Consider the following 25,376-nt stretch of genomic DNA (forward strand, 5'->3'; position numbering starts at 1 on the left):
TTTTTCGTAGTTAGAACTCCTGAGCCTGTTTTCCTTTTCTGGCGTGCACGCAAGGCTAATTGATTTTCAGCAGAATCGATACGAAACCTGAGATGCTGAGAATTTATGTTAAGTCTTCTCGAAAGGTAGACGATCTACGGCCAGACCAGTTCAGCGGGGTCAAAAGTCATCTGCTGACCTGGGCGAAAGTTTTCTGATTATTTATTTAATTTTTTTTTAGTTCACACACTATTATTATTATTATTATTATTATTATTATTATTATTATTATTATTATTATTATTTATACATTTTTTGTTTTGTTTTTTAATCACTAGTAGTTCTCATACTGGTCATCACTAAAGATTACTGACTGACAACAACCCGCGGTGTTCCCTGAGTGACAACAGATTTCCTATACTGTCCATCTCTATCCATAACCCTTGCAAATGAAATTACATTATCGCAATAGCAGTTTATCATTGACTTCTAACTGGTAATTACCATTAGCTATCACTGGAATATGTGTAGCAATAAGCACCCTAAAGTCCAATCCCTTCGCACACGTTCAGTGAAGTCCTGGTTAGTTCTTTCTCTCCTTAATCTTTCCTCGATTCTTCTCGACTACTTGATCTGGTGCCACTTGATTTCGACACTATATATATTTTGGGGGAGTGGGGATTGTTAACTTACAATTTGGTAGTTTCAGATTTTTGATTTCGTGTGGTGTTCCTGTATTTTTATATTTTACTTCTGTTGCATTTTTATAAGGTCGGTTAATGTTTGTAGCTCATGTCGGTTAGTCTTCGCATTCGAGAGCTTTTTTCAAGACCTCAGACGGTTTCATTATTGCTAGCTTCTCAGCCTTACCTCTGATTACCACTTTCCCAATTCTTTTTTTCGTGTTATTTTTTTTTTTACATTCTCCATATTCTATATCCTTTTCAGCTCTCTGGGCAATTCCGTGTATTTGCTTGATTTCTTCGTCTTCTTGATGTTAACCTTGTGAACTACTTGTGATCTACGCTCTGACAAGCTTTCTCTTGTGTTAATTATTATGACATACGTTCTCATTGCGTGCATGGGTTTTATCCTTTTCTAACTCCATATTCCATAGTAGTTTATGATTTCCGTTTTCAAGTACTGAAACCGGTTTGCTTTTGTATCGTTTGTCTGGATTTTAAAGTTACAGTTGTTTGCATAGTTCCCGGAGTACTGCCTTCCCCACCTGGTCATGCATAATCTTATATTCTTTTGAGGCTAGTTCGCTGCATTCAGTTATAATGTGGTTTATCGTTTTGCCTCTTTGTCCACAGAGTCTGTATTCGCTATTTTCTTGCGTCTCGATATGGCTGATTCTGACCGCGTTATGTTGTGCGGCTCTCAGTAGTGATTCAGTTTTTCTATTTAGGTAACCTTTTTGTGACCATGTCTAGGTGTTTTTGGGAATCTCATCTTTTGTTATCCTTATGGTTCGTCCGTGTAGCTGTTTTTCCACCATTTTTCATTTCTCATCTATTGTCTAGCCTTTCTGTTCTCCGTCTTGTTCATTTTGACGGCGTCTCTGGCTGTGATGACTACCCTTTTTATTTTGTGTCATCCAGTCTTCTAGACTAACCGGTCCTCTTTCGTTGCCTTTCCTTTGCATGTAGAATCAGTCAGTATAATCCTTTTAGTCTAGTGTATTGTGCATGATCATAAGTTTCCTGGTCTTCTGGTCAAGATACCTCAGTTCTTCTTTGGTCCAGTTTTTAAACAGTCCAGACTACCTTACTAGTGGTACTGCCCATGTGTTTATACATTTTATTAGATTCCTACTGCATAATTTAGTTTCTATAAGGTTTCTTTTTCTTCTTAGGTACTTTTTTCCAATTGTTTTCTTTAATTTCTGTTGATTTGATTGTGGTTGCTTCCAGAACTCCCAAATATTTGTAATTGTCATGTTCAGCTTGTGTCTTCATCAGTGGTGATCTGTTTGGTGCTTTCCTTTCTTTACCCTTTCATCATCCTTGACCCTTCACATATTTTTTGTGTGATATGAATCGATACTGATGCCCCCCCCTTTTTAAATCTATTTTTTTTATAATTTTTATATATGTATTATCATTATAAGTAGTAATAGTAGCAGCAGTATTAGGATTAATATTTTATAAACTTATATCAGTGTCGCGAAAAATTGAATATTAGACATTTAGTCATTCATGTAGTTTAAAAGGTTGCCGACTTCTGGTTCTTGTGAAGCCGACATTATTACGCATACAACTCGTCATCGAATACCTCATAGCGATATCTTTGAGCCAAGAGGACAAACGACTGTTCCGACACTTTTTGTCAAGCGCATCTCTTGTCTTCGGAACGAAGGGTGAAAGACGAGATGATTTTCTTTCTTTTCTCTGTTCTTTTTTCTTCCTTTAGTTTCCCTTTTCTCGTGTCATATCTGTTTTCTTTCGCCGTTTTATCTTATTCAAAAGGATTAATTCTCTCTGTGATCTTCAAAGATCCAAGAATATAGGTTGGCTCGCCTCTTTTTATCTGTACCAACATGAGGACATCTGGACCAATATTTGTGAGTCTTTAAATAATTAACCGTGATTCCTGCGTAATTATTCCGTTTTTATGAGGTTGGAAAATCTTGCATTCTGAAATGGTAATGCCACATCCAAGAGTGCAAGTATTATACGGGTATAAAAATCAAACATCTGGATTTTGATACGTTTTCTTGTCTGTACAGACTTGTGATTTGTCTTTTTTATTAAGTAATTCCGATCTAGGCTGCTTTAGACTGTTACAAGCAATTAATGAATAGATGTAGCCTTGCAATACATTTTAGATAAATTGGTTTAGTCTGATTTGGTTGGTTTTTATAAACAAACAAACCTTTATTCAGTATACAAAAGAATGTCGCCAACCTAATAGATCCTGAACTGTCATCTAAGCTTCAGCCTCTGTCCCATCGACGAAATGTAGCATCCCTCTTCCTGTTCTACAAGTACTTTAACGGTGAATGCTCCGAAGAACTGCAATCACTTGTACCCCCTCGACGTAAATACCCCCGACAAATTCGACAAGCAGCAAAATCCCACCCCTTCACAGTTGAGATCCCTAGATGTAAGAGAGCCTTCTACTCCAGTAGTTTCTTCCCCAGAAGCGCTAGACTTTGGAATTCCCTTCCGGGTTCCTGCTTCCCCAACTGTAATGACATGCAGAAGTTCAAGTGTAACGTGAACCGACATCTTGCTGCCCAACTCCCCACATAGTACCACTGTAGCTTATGTTCCTGATAGTAGCCTTCTATATTGAAGTGGCAATGTGTCTTGTTTGGGGTGAAAATGTAATTAAAAAAAAAATTAAATAACTAAATAATATACGTTGTAAATCATTCCATTTATACGATTGATTGAACAAAAGTTAATATTCCATCCATATATTTTGATTATACAGCATAATCACATTAGCACACTGGGTCTCCTTAGAACACTGAAGTTAAGCAACGTTGATTCTGGCCAGTACCAGTTTGATTACCATTTTTTTTATGGAAATTGCTCCAGATAAGACATTAAGCCATTTGATATAAAGTTTCAACAAAAAAAGGGGAACCAATGATGAGTGTTGACAGATTTAGACCTAGAAAACAGCAATTATCTCCCCTTGTTCAGAAAAATTGCTTATAGAACGTGAGGTCTCTAAAAATAAAATGAGGGAAGCTAGAGTTTCGCTGTATGTAGGAATCCGTCAACGCATTCCAATAAGAACTACGAAAACTGGTATGTAGATGTGATTGAGGCCCACTTATGATTTAGACATTCCTTAGACACTTTCTAATTTATAGAAAGCTGATTAAACCCGCTTACAGTGAATGGCGATGTAAAATAAAAATTCTGGTTAATATGTTGAGAAACATGATCGATAAAGGTGGGAAGTTACATTCGCCTAATGTTTTTGTTTTGCAGCAACAAATATTAATTTCTCTTTATTGTGGATGTATGGCAACGTAATACCAATGCACAACTTTTAAACTCTATTCAAATACATATACCTCTACAAAATAAAGCAAAAATAACCTACAATTGTGGAAATTCATTCATTCATTCATTCATTCATACATTCTGTATGAATCAGATGTCTCTGCTGTTAGCATTGGTTTCCCACGATATTTTTCTAGTAGGAATTCTTTCTAGAAAGAATAAAATAAATGCACTGACGCAACATTACAAGGTGAATTCAGACAGGTTCATCATCTGGGGCCTCACCATCGGATATAGTTTAAGGTCATATCCAGAACCAGTTGCCAAGATATGACGAAATGTTAATATTAAAAAGTGAGCGATCACTTTTCTATAATAACTTTACGTAAAATGAGCACCCACTTTGTAGCCACGGCTTTTTCGGGGGGGGGGACTTTCTTTTCACCGGAAAATCCTTTAAAATTACCACCAGCGTTTAAAATTCCAAGAAACAAGTAGTTTCCAAGATATAAGGAAATGAACTCACTTTATGGTCACCTTTTGTTTGTTTCTTTTTTATATAAAAAATAAATAAAGCATCGTAAGCGTTATTTTCGTTTTCAGTGCCCCCCGAAAACCTATATAAGTGGTAATTTTAAAGGAATTTTCGAGGGTGGAGTGATTCTTCATATTTACCGGAAGAAGTAAAGATGGAGAGGTCTGAGTTGTGTATATTTAAATTGTAATCTGATATTTTCATATTTTATTAAAGTGACGAATATTCTCATCACTATTCTAAGACTACAATTCTACGCTGTCTCACAGGTTTTGTTGATTATTTTATGCCTGGTAAGACGAGTACACCGATCTCTTTGCCTTGTATAACAAAATGAATGCCGATGCTCAAAATGTATAAATACTTTGACCCCTTCCTTTACTTAAAAATTCACCAAAAATCAGGAAATTAACCAATTTTAATAAAATTTTCAGTATTTACCAAATAATGATCGTAAAATATACTAAACTAATTATTTTTATTTAAATCTGAGTAGAAATGTATTATTTTGTTTAAACAAAAAATACCTTAAGTTATGGTTTTCAGTATTAAATAAAAAAACGCAAGAATTTATTTTTGCTTTTTTTCATATAAATAAAGCATCGTAATTTGTAACAATAAAATAAAATAATTTTTACAGGAACATTACGAAAAAAGCCCCTAAAGTCCATATTAATGAATTTGATATAACTCGAAGAAAAATGAATTTCTCGAACTACCAATATTACCATTGAATTAAGCATTGTTTATTTAATATGTTCACACAAAAAATTATAATAGCAAAAATATTTCTACTTTTTTTTTAAATTACAGATTTCGCATAATTTTTATTTGCAAGATTTTAATAATTTCCTTGCTCGCAAGAATGTGAAACTTTCGGCGTAGCATAATTTTTATATAATCTCGAACAATAATTTAAAAATAAATTAGTTTAAAAACAGGAACATAAAATAATTAAATTAAAAAATGATAAAAATTGATACAAACGTTCAGAATAGGAATGTATGGATGCACTCTGGGGAAAAAAGAAATCTGACACCCCTACTTCCTGTTACTATCATTTTGAAATAGCGTTTCGATTGGCTGAAATTTTGGGCCTCCTTATAATCGTGTTTACAAAATTTTAGTTTGTTGCGTTTTTGGCGAACAGTAAATTACTTGCTTTTTGAGGGCTAATTAAGTTATTTAAGGTGTTTTTCTTTTATTTAATTCAATATCTTTGGACTTTACTTTACTAATTATCTTTGAAATAGACCCAGAAAACTAATATTTATTTTTTAAAGGATTTTAACAGTGAATTTATTTAACTTCAAAATTTAGCTGAATTGGTTAGCTCGTCGTGAAAACATTTTTCATAACTTTTTTTTTCACCTGTACAAATATTTTTTTTTTCCTTTACGAAATTAACTTTAGTCTCTAATCTTTCAAATACAGTCAAAAAGTAGTTTGAAACCTATAAAACAATTATGATAACTTGGCTTTCAAAACTAGGTCCCCCCCTATTTTTATTCGTTTATTTTTTCCCATCCCTAATAACCAAGCATGATCATTAGCAGAGTACATAAGACTATGGATTTGTGATTGTGCCAGCGCAACTTTGATTGAGGTCAATGTAACAATAAAGATCGGAGAAAAGAGAAGAATCAGTTAGAAGAGAAAATTAGTTAAAAGAAGAGGAGAGATCGTAGATGGAAGAAGAGATGTATCAGTGGCAGTAAAACGGTGATGATAAAAAAAAATGTACCCTCTTAAAAATCTCTCATGAAGAGTTCTGTTTTTTTTATGTTGATAACTGTTGTCATTGTTGGCTATTCACAGACCTAGGATTTATTTATAACGAATGTTTTGTGAGAGCACTTCTTTACCACGATCGAGAATTCTGGATGTATTATTTCGAAAAACACACATAAAACATTACAAAAGGAAAATAAACAAAAATAAATTGTTACAAATATAAACATTAATAAAATTGCGCTGTTTTTTTTTCTTTTGTGTGTGTGTGTGTTTTTTTTTCACTTTAAAAATATAACTCTCTGTATTATTTGTTCTTACCCTAAGTGTTGTTCGCATAGATAAACCATCTACACTTATTGTTGTGTAGCGGGGATTCATATGGGAGACATGTATAACGGGGATCAGAACAGATATAACGACATTTATATAGATTACACACACGACGACGACTGTGGCGATTCTTGGGGGTTGCAAAATTCCCGGCTTTGGCAGAAAGTGATATCGGTCGAAACAAATAATCCAAAAAATACGAATCATCAATCTTTGTTTCAAGGTTTTAGAAATATATAACTCTCTGCATAAGCAGTTTTTTTTTTCAGGGTGAGTATGTATGTGTTTGTATATGCGTATATGTGTGTACGTTGTTGTTTTTCTGAGTGTGTACATTTGTGTATTTGTTGTATCGTAAAAAGCCCAGATGTTGCATAGATTTAACCTTCAAAGCTATCTCGATACCCAGTCTCGAATTCGAGTCTGTTAATAGCAAATTCCACCCGGTAAAAAATTTAAAGAATTCTAACTTAAACGATGCATGACAAACTTTTCGAAAAAAGATATGTTCGTGAAAATGAGACTAAAACGTCGAGCGTAAGTTTTGCTCTCAGTTTGATTGGGTATTGGAACTGAGGTGAAATAGGAGATAGGGGAGTTCAGAAGAGAAATGAGAACCTTTTTAAAAAAATAAGGGAGAGAAGGGAAGCGAAGAGAGGGGGGGATAAAAAAAAAAGTAAAAGAAATAACGAACAAAAATACGAAAGAAATCATTAAAGGAGGAAAGAACGAACGAAGAATATCAATAAAGAAAAACGGATGCGAGTAAGAATTATATTAAAAAAATTAAGCCATACCTAATAAAAAATTAAACTATACTTAATAAAAAAGTGAAACTATACTTAATAAAAAAATGAAACTATACCTAATAAAAAAATGAAACTATACATAATAAAAAATTAAACTATACTTAATAAACAAATGAAACTATACCTAATAAAAAAATGAAACTATACCTAATAAAAACAATGAAACTATACCTAATGAAAAAATGAAACTATACCTAATAAAAAAATGAAACTATACTTAATAAAAAATTAAACTATACATAATAAAAAATTAAACTATACTTAATAAAAAAGTGAAACTATACTTAATAAAAAAATGAAACTATACCTAATAAAAAAATGAAACTATACATAATAAAAAATTAAACTATACTTAATAAACAAATGAAACTATACCTAATAAAAAAATGAAACTATACCTAATAAAAAAATGAAACTATACCTAATAAAAAAATGAAACTATACCTAATAAAAAAATTAAACTATACCTAATAAAAAAATTAAACTATACTTAATAAAAAAAATGAAACTATACATAATAAAAAATGAAACTATACCTAATAAAAAAGTGAAACTATACTTAATAAAAAAATGAAACTATACCTAATAAAAAAAATGAAACTATACATAATAAAAAATTAAACTATACTTAATAAACAAATGAAACTATACCTAATAAAAAAAATGAAACTATACCTAATAAATAAATGAAACTATACCTAATAAAAAAATGAAACTACACCTAATAAAAAAATGAAACTATACCTAATAAAAAAATGAAACTATACATCATAAAAAAATGAAACTATACCTAATAAAAAATGAAACTATACCTAATAAAAAAATGAAACTATACTTAATAAAAAAATGAAACTATACCTAATAAAAAAATGAAACTATACCTAATAAAAAAATGAAACTATACCTAATAAAAAAAGGAAACTATACCTAATAAAAAAATGAAACTATACCTAATAAAAAAATGAAACTATACTTAATAAAAAAAATGAAACTATACCTAATAAAAAAATGAAACTATACCTAATAAAAAAATGAAACTATACCTAATAAAAAAATGAAACTATACTTAATAAAAAAATGAAACTATACCTAATAAAAAAAAGAAACTATACCTAATAAAAAAATGAAACTATACTTAATAAAAAAATGAAACTATACCTAATAAAAAAAATGAAACTATACCTAATAAAAAAATGAAACTATACCTAATAAAAAAAGGAAACTATACCTAATAAAAAAATGAAACTATACCTAATAAAAAAATGAAACTATACTTAATAAAAAAATGAAACTATACCTAATAAAAAAAATGAAACTATACCTAATAAAAAAATGAAACTACACCTAATAAAAAAATGAAACTATACTTAATAAAAAAATGAAACTATACCTAATAAAAAAATGAAACTATACTTAATAAAAAAATGAAACTATACCTAATAAAAAAATGAAACTATACCTAATAAAAAAATGAAACTATACCTAATAAAAAAATGGAACTATACCTAATAAAAAAATGAAACTATACTTAATAAAAAAATGAAACTATACCTAATAAAAAAATGAAACTATACCTAATAAAAAAATGAAACTATACCTAATAATAAAATGAAACTATACCTAATAAAAAAATGAAGCTATACCTAATAAAAAAATGAAACTATACTTAATAAAAAAATGAAACTATACATAATAAAAAATTAAACTATACTTAATAAAAAAAATGAAACTATACCTAATAAAAAAATGAAACTATACCTAATAAAAAAATGAAACTATACCTAATAAAAAAATGAAACTATACCTAATAAAAAAATTAAACTATACCTAATAAAAAAATGAAACTATACCTAATAAAAAAATGAAACTATACTTAATAAAAAAATGAAACTATACTTAATAAAAAAAATGAAACTATACCTAATAAAAAAATGAAACTATACCTAATAAAAAAATTAAACTATACCTAATAAAAAAAATGAAACTATACCTAATAAAAAATGAAACTATACTTAATAAAAAAATGAAACTATACCTAATAAAAAAATGAAACTATACTTAATAAGAAAATGAAGCTATACTTAATAAACAAATGAAACTATACTTAATAAACAAATGAAACTATACCTAATAAACAAATGAAACTATACTTAATAAAAAAAATGAAACTATACCTAATAAAAAAAATGAAACTATACCTAATAAAAAAAATGAAACTATACTTAATAAAAAAATGAAGCTATACTTAATAAAAAAATGAAACTATACTTAATAAAAATATGAAACTATACCTAATAAAAAAAATGAAACTATACTTAATAAAAAAATGAAGCTATACTTAAAAAACAAATGAAACTATACTTAATAAAAAAAATAAAACTATACTTAATAAAAAAAATTAAACTATACCTAATAAAAAAATGAAACTATACTTAATAAAAAAATGAAACTATACCTAATAAAAAAAATGAAACGATACTTAATAAAAAAATGAAGCTATACTTAATAAACAAATGAAACAATACTTAATAAACAAATGAAACTATACCTAATAAACAAATGAAACTATACTTAATAAAAAAATGAAACTATACCTAATAAAAAAAAATGAAACTATACTTAATAAAAAAATGAAGCTATACCTAATAAAAAAAATGAAACTATACTTAATAAAAAAATGAAACTATACTTAATAAACAAATGAAACTATACTTAATAAAAAAATGAAACTATACCTAATAAAAAAATGAAACTATACCTAATAAAAAAATGAAACTATACCTAATAAAAAATGAAACTATACCTAATAAAAAAATGAAACTATACCTAATAAAAAAATGAAACTATACTTAATAAAAAAATGAAACTATACCTAATAAAAAAATGAAACTATACCTAATAAAAAAATGAAACTATACCTAATAAAAAAATGAAACAATACTTAATAAAATAATGAAACTATACCTAATAAAAAAAATGAAACTATACCGAATAGAAAAATGAAACTATACCAAATAAAAAAATGAAACTATACCTAATAAAAAATGAAACTATACCTAATAAAAAAATGAAACTATACCTAATAAAAAAATGAAACTATACCTAATAAAAAAATGAAGCTATACCTAATAAAAAAAATGAAACTATACTTAATAAAAAAATGAAACTATACTTAATAAACAAATGAAACTATACTTAATAAAAAAATGAAACTATACCTAATAAAAAAAGGAAACTATACCTAATAAAAAAATTAAACTATACCTAATAAAAAAATGAAACTATACCTAATAAAAAAATGAAACTATACTTAATAAAAAAATGAAACTATACTTAATAAAAAAATGAAACTATACCTAATAAAAAAATGAAACTATACCTAATAAAAAAATGAAACTATACCTAATAAAAAAATGAAACAATACTTAATAAAATAATGAAACTATACCTAATAAAAAAATGAAACTATACCTAATAGAAAAATGAAACTATACCTAATAAAAAAATGAAACTATACCTAATAAAAAATGAAACTATACCTAATAAAAAAATGAAACTATACCTAATAAAAAAATGAAACTATACCTAATAAAAAAATGAAACTATACTTAATAAAAAAATGAAACTATACCTAATAAAAAAATGAAACTATACCTAATAACAAAATGAAACTATACCTAATAAAAAAATGAAACTATACCTAATAAAAAAATGAAACTATACCTAATAAAAAAATGAAACTATACCTAATAAAAAAATGAAACTATACCTAATAAAAAAATGAAACTATACTTAATAAAAAAATTAAACTATACCTAATAAAAAAAATGAAACTATACCTAATAAAAAAATGAAACTATACCTAATAAAAAAAATGAAACTATACCTAATAAAAAAATGAAACTATACTTAATAAAAAAAATGAAACTATACTTAATAAAAAAATGAAACTATATCTAATAAAAAAATGAAACTATACTTAATAAAAAAATGAAACTATACCTAATAAAAAAATGAAGCTATACTTAATAAAAAAATGAAACTATACTTAATAAAAAAATGAAACTATACTTAATAAAAAAATGAAACTATACTTAATAAACAAATGAAACTATACTTAATAAAAAAATGAAACTATACCTAATAAAAAAATGAAACTATACCTAATAAAGAAATTAAACTATACATAATAAGAAAATGAAACTATACCTAATAAACAAATGAAACTATACCTAATAAAAAAAATGAAACTATACTTAATAAAAAAATGAAATTATACTTAATAAAAAAAATGTAACTATACTTAATAAAAAAATAAAACTATACTAAATAAAAAAATGAAACTATACTTAATAAACAAAATAAAACTATACTAAATAAAAAAAATGAAAATATACTTAATAAAAAAAATGAAACTATATCTAATAAAAAAATGAAACTATATCTAATAAAAAAATGAAACTATACTCAATAAAAAAAATGAAACTATACCTAATAAAAAAATGAAACTATACTTAATAAAAAAAAATGAAACTATACCTAATAAAAAAATGAAACTATATCTAATAAAAAAATGAAACTATACCTAATAAAAAAATTAAACCATACCTAATAAAAAAATGAAACTATATCTAATAAAAACATGAAACTATACCTAATAAAAAAATGAAACCATACCTAATAAAAAAATGAAACTATACCTGATAAAAAAATGAAACTATACTTAATAAAAAAAATGAAACTATACCTAATAAAAAAATGAAACTTTACCTAATAAAAAAATGAAACTATACCTAATAACAAAATGAAACTATACTTAATAAAAAATTGAAACTATATCTAATAAAAAAATGAAACTATACTTAATAAAAAATGAAACTATACCTAATAAAAAAATGAAACTATATCTAATAAAAAAATGAAACTATATCTAATAAAAAAATGAAACTATACTTATTAAAAAAAATGAAACTATAACTAATAAAAAAATTAAACTATACTTAATAAAAAAATTAAACTATACCTAATAAAAAAAATGAAACTATACCTAATAAACAAAATGAAACTATACCTAATAAAAAAATGAAACTATACTTAATAAAATAATGAAACTATACCTAATAAAAAAATGATACTATACCTAATAAAAAAAAATGAAACTATACCTAATCAAAAAATGAAACTATATCTAATAAACCAAATGAAACTATACCTAATAAAAAAAAATGAAACCATACCTAATAAAAAATGAAACTATATCTAATAAAAACATGAAACTATACCTAATAAAAAAAATTAAACTATACCTAATAAAAAAATTAAACTATACCTAATAAAAAAATGAAACTATACCTAATAAAAAAATGAAACTATACCTAATAAAAAAAATGAAACTATACTTAATAAAAACAATGAAACTATACCTAATAAAAAAATGAAACTATACCTAATAAAAAAATGAAACTATACCTAATAAAAAAATGAAACAATACTTAATAAAATAATGAAACTATACCTAATAAAAAAATGAAACTATACCTAATAAAAAAATGAAACTATACCTAATAAAAAAATGAAACTATACCTAATAAAAAATGAAACTATACCTAATAAAAAAATGAAACTATACCTAATAAAAAAATGAAACTATACCGAATAAAAAAATGAAACTATACCTAATAAAAAAATGAAACTATACCTAATAAAAAAATTAAACTATACCTAATAACAAAATGAAACTATACCTAATAAAAAAATGAAACTATACCTAATAAAAAAATGAAACTATACCTAATAAAAAAATGAAACTATACCTAATAAAAAAATGAAACTATACCTAATAAAAAAATGAAACTATACTTAATAAAAAAATGAAACTATACCTAATAAAAAAAATGAAACTATACCTAATAAAAAAATGAAACTATACCTAATAAAAAAATGAAACTATACCTAATAAAAAAATGAAACTATACTTAATAAAAAAATGAAACTATACCTAATAAAAAAAATGAAACTATACTTAATAAAAAAATGAAGCTATACTTAATAAACAAATGAAACTATACTTAATAAACAAATGAAACTATACCTAATAAACAAATGAAACTATAGTTAATAAAAAAATGAAACTATACCTAATAAAAAAAATGAAACTATACCTAATAAAAAAAATGAAACTATACTTAATAAAAAAATGAAGCTATACTTAATAAAAAAATGAAACTATACTTAATAAAAAAATGAAACTATACCTAATAAAAAAAATGAAACTATACTTAATAAAAAAATGAAGCTATACTGAATAAACAAATGAAACTATACCTAATAAAAAAAATAAAACTATACTTAATAAAAAAAATTAAACTATACCTAATAAAAAAATGAAACTATACTTAATAAAAAAATGAAACTATACCTAATAAAAACAATGAAACTATACTTAATAAAAAATGAAGCTATACTTAATAAACAAATGAAACTATACTTAATAAACAAATGAAACTATACCTAATAAACAAATGAAACTATACCTAATAAAAAAATGAAACTATACCTAATAAAAAAAATGAAACTATACCTAATAAACAAATGAAACTATACTTAATAAAAAAATGAAACTATACCTAATAAAAAAAATGAAACTATTCTTAATAAAAAAAATGAAACTATACTTAATAAAAAAATGAAACTATACTTAATAAAAAAATGAAACTATACCTAATAAAAAAAATGAAACTATACTTAATAAAAAAATGAAACTATACTTAATAAAAAAATGAAACTATACTTAATAAAAAAATTAAACTATACTTAATAAACAAATGAAATTATACTTAATAAAAAAAATGAAACTATACTTAATAAAAAAATAAAACTATACTAAATAAAAAAATTAAACTATACTTAATAAACAAAATAAAACTATACTAAATAAAAAAAATGAAAATATACTTAATAAAAAAAATGAAACCATATCTAATAAAAAAATGAAACTATATCTAATAAAAAAATGAAACTATACTCAATAAAAAAAATTAAACTATACCTAATAAAAAAATGAAACTATACTTAATAAAAAAAAATGAAACTATACCTAATAAAAAAATGAAACTATACCTAATAAAAAAATGAAACTATACCTAATAAAAAAATGAAACCATACCTAATAAAAAAATGAAACTATATCTAATAAAAACATGAAACTATACCTAATACAAAAATGAAACCATACCTAATAAAAAAATGAAACTATACCTGATAAAAAAATGAAACTATACCTAATAAAAAAAATGAAACTATACCTAATAAAAAAATGAAACTTTACCTAATAAAAAAATGAAACTATACCTAATAACAAAATGAAACTATACTTAATAAAAAAATGAAACTATACTTAATAAACAAATGAAACTATACCTAATAAACAAATGAAACTATACTTAATAAAAAAATGAAACTATACCTAATAAAAAAAATTAAACTATACCTAATAAAAAAAATGAAACTATACTTAATAAAAAAATGAAGCTATACTTAATAAAAAAATGAAACTATACTTAATAAAAAAATGAAACTATACCTAATAAAAACAATGAAACTATACCTAATAAAAACAATGAAACTATACTTAATAAAAAAATGAAGCTATACTTAATAAAAAAAAAGAAACTATACCTAATAAAAAAATGAAACTTTACCTAATAAAAAAATGAAACTATACCTAATAACAAAATGAAACTATACTTAATAAAAAAATGAAACTATACTTAATAAACAAATGAAACTATACCTAATAAACAAATTAAACTATACTTAATAAAAAAATGAAACTATACCTAATAAAAAAAATGAAACTATACCTAATAAAAAAAATGAAACTATACTTAATAAAAAAATGAAGCTATACTTAATAAAAAAATGAAACTATACTTAATAAAAAAATGAAACTATACCTAATAAAAAAAATGAAACTATACTTAATAAAAAAAATGAAGCTATACTGAATAAACAAATGAAACTATACTTAATAAAAAAAATAAAACTATACTTAATAAAAAAAATTAAACTATACCTAATAAAAAAATGAAACTATACTTAATAAAAAAATGAAACTATACCTAATAAAAACAATGAAACTATACTTAATAAAAAAATGAAGCTATACTTAATAAACAAATGAAACTATACTTAATAAACAAATGAAACTATACCTAATAAACAAATGAAACTATACTTAATAAAAAAAATGAAACTATACCTAATAAAAAAAATGAAACTATACCTAATAAACAAATGAAACTATACTTAATAAAAAAATGAAACTATACCTAATAAAAAAAATGAAACTATACTTAATAAAAAAAATCAAACTATACTTAATAAAAAAATGAAACTATACTTAATAAAAAAATGAAACTATACCTAATAAAAAAATGAAACTATACTTAATAAAAAAATGAAACTATACCTAATAAAAAAAATGAAACTATACTTAATAAAAAAATGAAACTATACTTAATAAAAAAATGAAACTATACTTAATAAAAAAATGAAACTATACTTTATAAAAAAATGAAACTATACTAAATAAAAAAATTAAACTATACTTAATAAACAAAATGAAACTATACTAAATAAAAAAAATGAAAATATACTTTATAAAAAAAATGAAACTATATCTAATAAAAAAATGAAACTATATCTAATAAAAAAATGAAACTATACTCAATAAAAAAAATTAAACTATACCTAATAAAAAAATGAAACTATACTTAATAAAAAAATATGAAACTATACCTAATAAAAAAATGAAACTATATCTTATAAAAAAATGAAACTATACCTAATAAAAAAATTAAACCATACCTTATAAAAAAATGAAACTATATCTAATAAAAACATGAAACTATACCTAATAAAAAAATGAAACCATACCTAATAAAAAAATGAAACTATACCTGATAAAAAAATGAAACTATACTTAATAAAAAAAATGAAACTATACCTAATAAAAAAATGAAACTTTACCTAATAAAAAAATGAAACTATACCTAATAACAAAATGAAACTATACTTAATAAAAAATTGAAACTATATCTAATAAAAAAATGAAACTATACTTAATAAAAAATGAAACTATACCTAATAAAAAAATGAAACTATATCTAATAAAAAAAATGAAACTATATCTAATAAAAAAATTAAACTATACTTAATAAAAAAAATGAAACTATACCTAATAAAAAAATTAAACTATACTTAATAAAAAAATTAAACTATACCTAATAAAAAAAAATGAAACTATACCTAATAAACAAAATGAAACTATACCTAATAAAAAATGAAACTATACTTAATAAAATAATGAAACTATACCTAATAAAAAAAATGATACTATACCTAATAAAAAAAAAATGAAACTATACCTAATCAAAAAATCAAACTATATCTAATAAACCAAATGAAACTATACCTAATAAAAAAAAATGAAACCATACCTAATAAAAAATGAAACTATATCTAATAAAAACATGAAACTATACCTAATAAAAAAAATGAAACTATACCTAATAAAAAAATGAAACTATACCTGATAAAAAAATGAAACTATACTTAATAAAAAAAATGAAACTATACCTAATAAAAAAAATGAAACTTTACCTAATAAAAAAATTGAAACTATACCTAATAACAAAATGAAACTATATCTAATAAAAAAATTAAACTATATCTAATAAAAAAATGAAACTATACCTAATAAAAAAATGAAACTATACCTAATAAAAAAATGAAACTTTACTTAATAAAAAAATGCAACTATACCTAATAAAAAATGAAACTATACTTAATAAAAAAATGAAACTATACTTAATAAAAAAATGAAACTATACTTTATAAAAAAATGAAACTATACCTAATAAAAAAATGAAACTATACCTAATAAAAAAATGAAACTATATCTAATAAAAAAATGAAACTTTACCTAATAAAAAAAATGAAACTATACCTAATAACAAAATTAAACTATACCTAATAAAAAATGAAACTTTACTTAATAAAAAAATGATACTATACCTAATAAAAAAAATGAAACTATACCTAATAAAAAAATGAAACTATACCTAAAAAAATGAAACTATATCTAATAAAAAATGTAAATATACCTAATAAAAAAATGAAACTATACTTAATAAAAAAAATGAAAAAATATCTAATAAAAAAATGAAACTATATCTAATAAAAAAATGAAACTATACCTAATAAACAAATGAAACTATACTTAATAAAAAAATGAAACTATATCTAATAAAAAAATGAAACTATACCTAATAAAAAAATGAAACTATACTTAATAAAAAGATGAAACTATACCTAATAAACAAATGAAACTATACCTAATAAAAAAATTAAACTATATCTAATAAAAAATGAAACTATACTTAATAAAAAAATGAAACTATACTTAATAAAAAAATGAAACTATATCTAAGAAAAAAATGAAACTATATCTAATAAAAAAATGAAACTATACCTAATAAAAAAATGAAACTATACTTAATAAAAAAAATGAAACTATATCTAATAAAAAAATGAAACTATACCTAATAAAAAAATGAAACTATACTTAATAAAAAAAATGAAACTATACTTAATAAAAAAATGAAACTATACCTAATAAAAAAATGAAACTATACCTAATAAAAAAATGAAACTATACTTAATAAAAAAAAATGAAACTATACTTAATAAAAAAAATGAAACTATACCTAATAAAAAAATGAAACTATACTTAATAAAAAAATGAAACTATACCTAATAAAAAAAATGAAACTATATCTAATAAAAAAAATGAAACTATACTTAATAAAAAAATGAAACTATATCTAATAAAAAAATTAAACTATATCTAATAAAAAATGAAACTATATTTAATAAAAAAAAATGAAACTATACCTAATAAAAAAATGAAACTATACCTAATAAAAAAATGAAACTATATCTAATAAACAAATGAAACTATACCTTATAAAAAAATGAAACTATACTTAATAAAAAAAATGAAACTATATCTAATAAAAAAATGAAACTATATCTAATAAAAAATGAAACTATACCTAATAAAAAAATGAAACTATACCTAATAAAAAAATGTAAATATACCTAATAAAAAAATGAAACTATACCTAATAAATAAATGAAACTATACTTAATAAAAAATTAAACTATGCCTAATAAAAATAACTAAAGAGAGAAAGATAAAGCAACATAAAAAAACAGTGAAAGGAGAATAATCGAACGGATGAATAAAAGATCGGAAAAAAAGCCACACGTAACAAAGAAAAAAAGATGTTCACAATGTATTCTGTTGAGTTATGTAAATTGTTTTTTTATTTAAACGCCGTAAAATAATTTAAAAAATAAATAACACATTTTTCTTGGTCGTCTTCAAGTCTAATGCAAATAAATTTCTATTAAGTCGTCCACTGAGATAATCTAACCCGACCCAAGTCCCACCATGACTGATCTTCTCCGACCATCTACCTTACACTTAACCCTTATCCTTGAGTGGCCTCTTCGCCTTGATATGTGATGATCCACCAAGTGAAAAGAGAAAAGCTATTCTTTTAACCATAGAACTATTTTGTTAATTTCCTTAACACTTTGCCAAATGATACAGAAAAGATTAAAACACACTCAGAATAAAAAAATAAACAAGTTACCAAATAGAAAATATCTCCAACATAAGATTCAATCTCTCTAGTACGTTATCATATAACATGTTCTGCACACCGTTCATATGTTCAACCACTAGATCCCATGTCTAATATGACGTAACATATGTTCAGAATATTTTACCGTTACGTTAATGATTTAGGCCAGTTGTATTCAAAATCATATCGTGTATGTTGAAGAAGACAGAATATCCCATAATAAGTTTATTTATGCATCTGTTCAGGATCTCGGCAAAATTCCATTTTACGGAATGTTTAATGTCGTCATATGTTCAAGATCTCATTTTATAATATGCAATATGTTCAATACGTCATCTTATAATATCTTCAAAACCATGGCTCTATAACACGTTTTATATCCGACTGCGATTATTGACTGACGGAAGAAATAACGTAATCCCAGCTAACACACACACACACACACACATATCTATCTATCTATATATATATTCATATACATATACATATGTGTATACATATATGAAAATATATGTATGTATATATGTGTGTGTGTGTGAGTGTGTTACATGATAAGGGCTGTCCCCTTTTCATGCAAATAAAAAAAATAGGGAATTAGTTAAATGTAAATATGAAATAGGATAGTCAAGGATCGAACTTGCGAAGCTAGACTTGGAATTGAGAATTCCAATCATAAGTTAAAATAAACACAGAATGTTATTATAAATGGAATGTCCAGTAAATTGTTGATTCTGTTAAAATATTTAATAAATACAATTTGGATGGAAACTATTCACATTCTTAGAAAGAATGCATAATAAAATATGAGTTACAGAATTAACAAATACGTTAAATTCCTTTATGAAACAAAGAGAATGGAAAATGTTATTGTAAAGTGAGTTACGTAAAATAAGGTTAGAGAAGGATTCATACTATGGGTCTCATATACACGTGCTCGGTCATGCAATGACGTCATGAGTTATAAATTTAGTTAGATAAGAGAGAATCAGTCAGTCAGTCGGGGAGTAGAGAGAGAGAGAGAGAGAGAGAGAGAGAGAGAGTTGACATCGAACCTTTGAAGCGAAGTTAGAAGAAGAATCATGTAAGAACTTTGAATCTCTGAAATACAAAATCATGTCCGACCGATCGAAGAAGAAATAAACGTATCATCATATGTTTTTGTATCTGCGTCTTCGTGTTGTTATTAAACAGAAAAGGTATTGTCCATTTATGTTATAAGAACTTCGTGAAAATCATCATCACCAAAACAAATGTAAAGTGAAATTGTATTTATATGAAGTTTGTGTTTATAAAAATGTACAACTGTCAAAACGTAAATGTCAAACGCACTCTCGGTCTATCTATCAAGATATTCAAAAATCTCTTCTAGTTGAATTACAGGCTTGGTGCTCTTGTACACTGTCTGTCTGTCTCGTTATATATAAGAACTGTCTCTCTCTTTATATGTATCCTGTCTCTCGTATATACAGAACTGTCTGCCTCTATATCTCACCAATGTCTCCATCTCTCAACAATATGAACATCCTAAGACAATATGAACACTCACAATGAATATATATAATATCTAACATCTCACAACATGATTATACACATGAACAACAACAAATATTTAAGTCGTCATCTAAATAAGAACAATGTAACATACTCTCATATTTGGTATCTTCAAAAACAGCACCCAGTATATAACATTTGTAGTCATCGACATACAGTCCTGTTTCGTTGTGTCACAACTCATCAGTGCCGCTAAACTAACACCTCTTCCAAGCCGAGGAACCATCGGTTGATAGTCAGCAGTTCTACCAATCGACCCACGGGAGCGGTGCCCGCAAATAACCTCGCCAAATGTCTATTTTTTTTTAAACCAACATCCGTCCACCACTTTTATAGTGCTCAAACCGCTTATTTATTAAAAAAAAAAAATTTTTAAACAGCGACCCTCGCATTTTTCAGCCAATTAAGTAGCGGGTGAGATTATTTACAACAGTGCTCTACTCCAAGAGTGGGGAGGGCTTAAAATATATTTGTAGTCATCGACATACAATCCTGTTTCCTTGTATCACAACTCATCAGTGCCGCTAGACTAGCACCTCTCCCAAGCCGAGGATTGAACAAGTGCTGATTGATAAGTATAATTCTCGTATTATTTTTCTGGGTTAATTAAAAATTAGTATGAAAAAGAGGAAGGAAAAGTAAAGAAAGAAAGGAAGAAAGAAGAAGAAGAAGAAGGAGAAGAAGGAAAGATGATGATGATGATGATGATGATATAAAATAAAATGAAGAAAAAAAGGAGGACGAATAATAAGATTAAGAAGACGAAAAAGAAAAAGTAAAAAGAAAGGATAGTGAAAGAGAGAGAAAATGAATGAAAAAAAAAGATGAAGTAGATGGAATAGAAAAGATAATTGAAAAAAAAAAGCAAAAGATGAAGAAGAAGAATACACTCATTGCAACTCACTTGGTCTTTTCGCATCCGTCATTCAGAATTAGAAAACAAACAGACGTTAGAGAGATGATAATGAAAATGAAAACAATGCTGTAGGGTGTCAGCTTCCACTTGAAGACTTAATTATTTGCCTTCCAGATGCACAAAAAAAACCCCAACAAATTTACAAACTATCATGGTAATTATATATCTTCATCAACAGACGCCTGTTTACTTAATAGCATACTTTTGAAACAATCGGCAAATTCCAACCACTTTCTGTAACAAGACTGATAAAGATCTTTCGAACAGTATGGGCGCCAAAATATAATAGCATATAATCGTAACTATCAATTTCATGTTCAGTCGCTCTTTTCTCTACTATCCCCCCTCGGCCACCCTCTTTTACTTTCTCTTTTTGTTTATATATATATATATATATATATATATATATATATATATATATATATATATATATATATATATAACTACTTAATTTACTCACATAAAATTAATATACGAAAGTATAGATTTATGTGTAAACTTTAAATATTTATTTCAAATTCAGCGAATGTCCGCTTTCTTTGAGTTCCCAGTATTTATTCGCTAGTGCTGTTTTTATACGGTGTTTTTTATTGTTGAATGTACTTTTGTGGTCATAGTATCGGATTTTAAAATCTAAGGAAGTCATACCTACGTAATATTTCTTGTTATTCGGGGTTCCTTTTGCAAATATTGGTGCCTGATAAACTACGCCGGTAGTCGAATGGAAAATAGTAAGACAAGCTACCACGTTTAGGGACCTAGACGACCCATGTAGATTATGCCTTCATGAAAAATTTGCTATCCTGTACTTTAAAGAACCTCAACATCTATTAAACTGTAGAAGAGAAATAGCAAATAACGGTGTTCACAAGATAAAATTTACTCTAGTATAGCGATACAAAATAGTTTTAAAACTAACAAAAACGATAGAAAATAAACAAATAAATAAATTAAATAAACATGAATATACATAAATGATCACACATATATGTATGTATGTCTATATGTATATATATGTATGTATATGTATATATATGTGCATATATGTATGTACATATATATATATATATTTATATATAATCTAACAATAAAAAAAACACTAACCTAGTTTTAAAACAGATCCTTTGTCCGATAAATGCATGCCCATTGGCTGATAGGAAGGGCGCGGTGGATACTAGAAAGCTGATTCGCTAACTAAAATCTCAATAGAAGAGGAGCATATAAAAACGATAAACAACCACAGAATTTGCGCATAAGCCTGAAGAGTCCTAGAGTGGATGAAACACGGAATATTCAGTGTAGCTTAATCGCCATATATATTTTATAAATTGCTATATATATATATATAAATATATATATATATACATATGTATATATACCTAGATACACACACACATACACACCCAGACACACACACACACACACACACACACATATGATTAACTAAAATTTTGAAATACTTTAAAAGTACAGATTGTATAATACTATAAATACTATAAACTTCAAGCATGTATTAATATTAACATTAATAATTATTAGACAATCACAATCAAATAAAAAAAATAAATATACAAGAAATCGCAATAGTACAAATAAAAAGCTAAATTTCGTAAATTAAAAAGACTTTTTTAAATCTACGAGAAATTTGTTTCAGCAAGGAATACAAAATGTGTAATTTTTTCCTTAATCCATGGATTCTCAACAAATGGCTCATCTCATTAGAAGAAATGATTTTAGCAAAATAATTTATAGCAAAATAATTTATAAGTGGTCATAAATTGTGCTGTTTGGCGTTTATATTGAAATACTAGAAAGCTTGGATGAAAGCCTAAAACGAGGAGAGATTGAAAACGGATATTTCATGGTGTAGATTTAGAAAAATGTAGACACAATCGTAAAATCCACTGCAATGAAGAAAGATTATATCCAGAATCAATTAGGGAGTTTATTAAAAATCCAAGGTATGTATATTTGCAATATTTAAAAAAAAAATGTTATAATTCTTATCCTCGTGCACATGTGGTCCATCATTTTCTGAGAATCATCAGTATGAAGGATAATTATTTTGATCAAACCCTAATCCATAGTTAAATTTCTGTCTGAACTCCTAAACTCCTAAACCTATTCGGTCAACGATGTAAGAAAAAAAAAACGAATTATAGTCTTTTTATGTATTTACATGATAACGAACATAGAAGGCTGCTATAATCAGTAGTTGTGGCAGATTATCTCAATATTCCATAAGAATCTTTCACTTAGTGATACAAGCACTAAGTGAAAGATTGTTTCAGCAATCTGCCCCACTACAGTGCTCAACAACAGATCGAACGGATCTTCGCATCATAATCTTTTTACATGGGTATAAACGTGTTGCAAAATCAAAAGAACAATACTGACAGGTAAAATCAATTCACCTAAAAAATACGCCAGCCACACTTTTATGTCTACTTAAATAGATCAAAACCAATATATAATCCCATTAAACATTATGTCTAGATTTTCTTTTTCAATTTGGATCAAAATCCATTACATTACTTATATTTTAGCAAAATGTCTAAAATTTAAGTCGGAGTCTTTAGAAAACCTCAGACGAAATTGAAACTCAGCGAATCTTTTTTAATTGACGTCTAATGACTATGAATCAGATTTCATGCAAATCTGAAATATTTGAATTTTCAACTAGGAGGTTGTATCCATATCATGTCTTCTAAATACTTTTAAAACTGAAATTTGTGGAATATTTATTAAGTATAAAAATTTCTAATACTTAACATTTCACCAAAATTGTAGATTTTAGAATTTTCATGAAAGGCTTCCACTCCTTTTTTCTATTTGCATAACAATAAATTAAACTAAATAAAGCTTACATTACTCACCGTTACGTCTAGCAGCTGTGTTCTAAAATTTATAGGAAAAAAAAAGAAATGCTTCATCCAATGTCAGTAGGCGCAGGTGACAAGTGAATAAATTCTGCAGAATCTTTCACGGTTTTTCTAATAGCTGGAAATACTTTGTGCTTGGTCAAGGCTATCAACGGAATTTTCATATGGGTTGTCTACCACGGTTTAAGAGAGGCTCATTTACCCCCGAGAGAAGAACAGACCGCGTATTTTCACCTCATGGTACATACAGCACCTCGCCTTCCCAAATGGTCACCCATCTGGTACTGGCCAGGCTCAACGTTGCTTAACATCGATGATCTGGCGGGAACCGGTGTGTCAACGTGATTGTGCCGTATATTCATAATGATCGTTTGATGAGTTTCATACGTAGTTATTTTTGTCATACAAAAATGAGTTGATAGAATTCATACAGAGAATATATTATTGAATTTCATTTTAAAAAGTATCGATCAATTAATATTTCTACCAATAGTATTACGATAGTATATACTCTCTCCGGATGATTGAAAACAGAACATATTTAACGGTCAGGTCATAATATTTTTCTCAACTTCCTTGCGTTCGTCAAACTTTGTTACATCTATCCGTTTCGTTGTATTTTATGCTACAGCTATTTTATTTCAACTTGTGGTCTTTTTTAATTATTCACCTCAAACAAGTCACATTGTCACTAAAGCGTAAAAGGATTACTATAAAAGAAGTAAAATAATTTTAGAGAGGAAGAGGGCTTTAGTAGTTGTGATGTTTGTGGTGGTAGGCTGGAAACCAATAATTTTTTTCACATTATATTAAATGTTTTGCACGTTTGTAGTTAAAGATAAAGAGTTCCAAAGGTAACCGGTTTGAAGAAATAAGCTATCAAAACAAAAAAAAATCCAGAACTTAGAGACTTCTACTGTGAAGGGGTTGCATTTTGCTGTTAATCGGGTGAATCGGGGGT

The 25,376-nt window shown here is 25.3% G+C and overlaps 1 pseudogene; it reads right to left on the reverse strand.

Annotated features, from left to right (window-relative positions):
* Nucleotides 1–24,656: 24,656 nt before the first annotated feature.
* LOC145301549 (5S ribosomal RNA) lies at nt 24,657–24,773 on the reverse strand (annotated as a pseudogene).
* Between the last annotated feature and the right edge of the window lie 603 nt (nt 24,774–25,376).

Source organism: Euprymna scolopes, chromosome 18 (assembly GCF_053919585.1).
Source record: "Euprymna scolopes isolate OS-2025 chromosome 18, ASM5391958v1, whole genome shotgun sequence".
NCBI lineage: Eukaryota > Metazoa > Mollusca > Cephalopoda > Sepiida > Sepiolidae > Euprymna > Euprymna scolopes.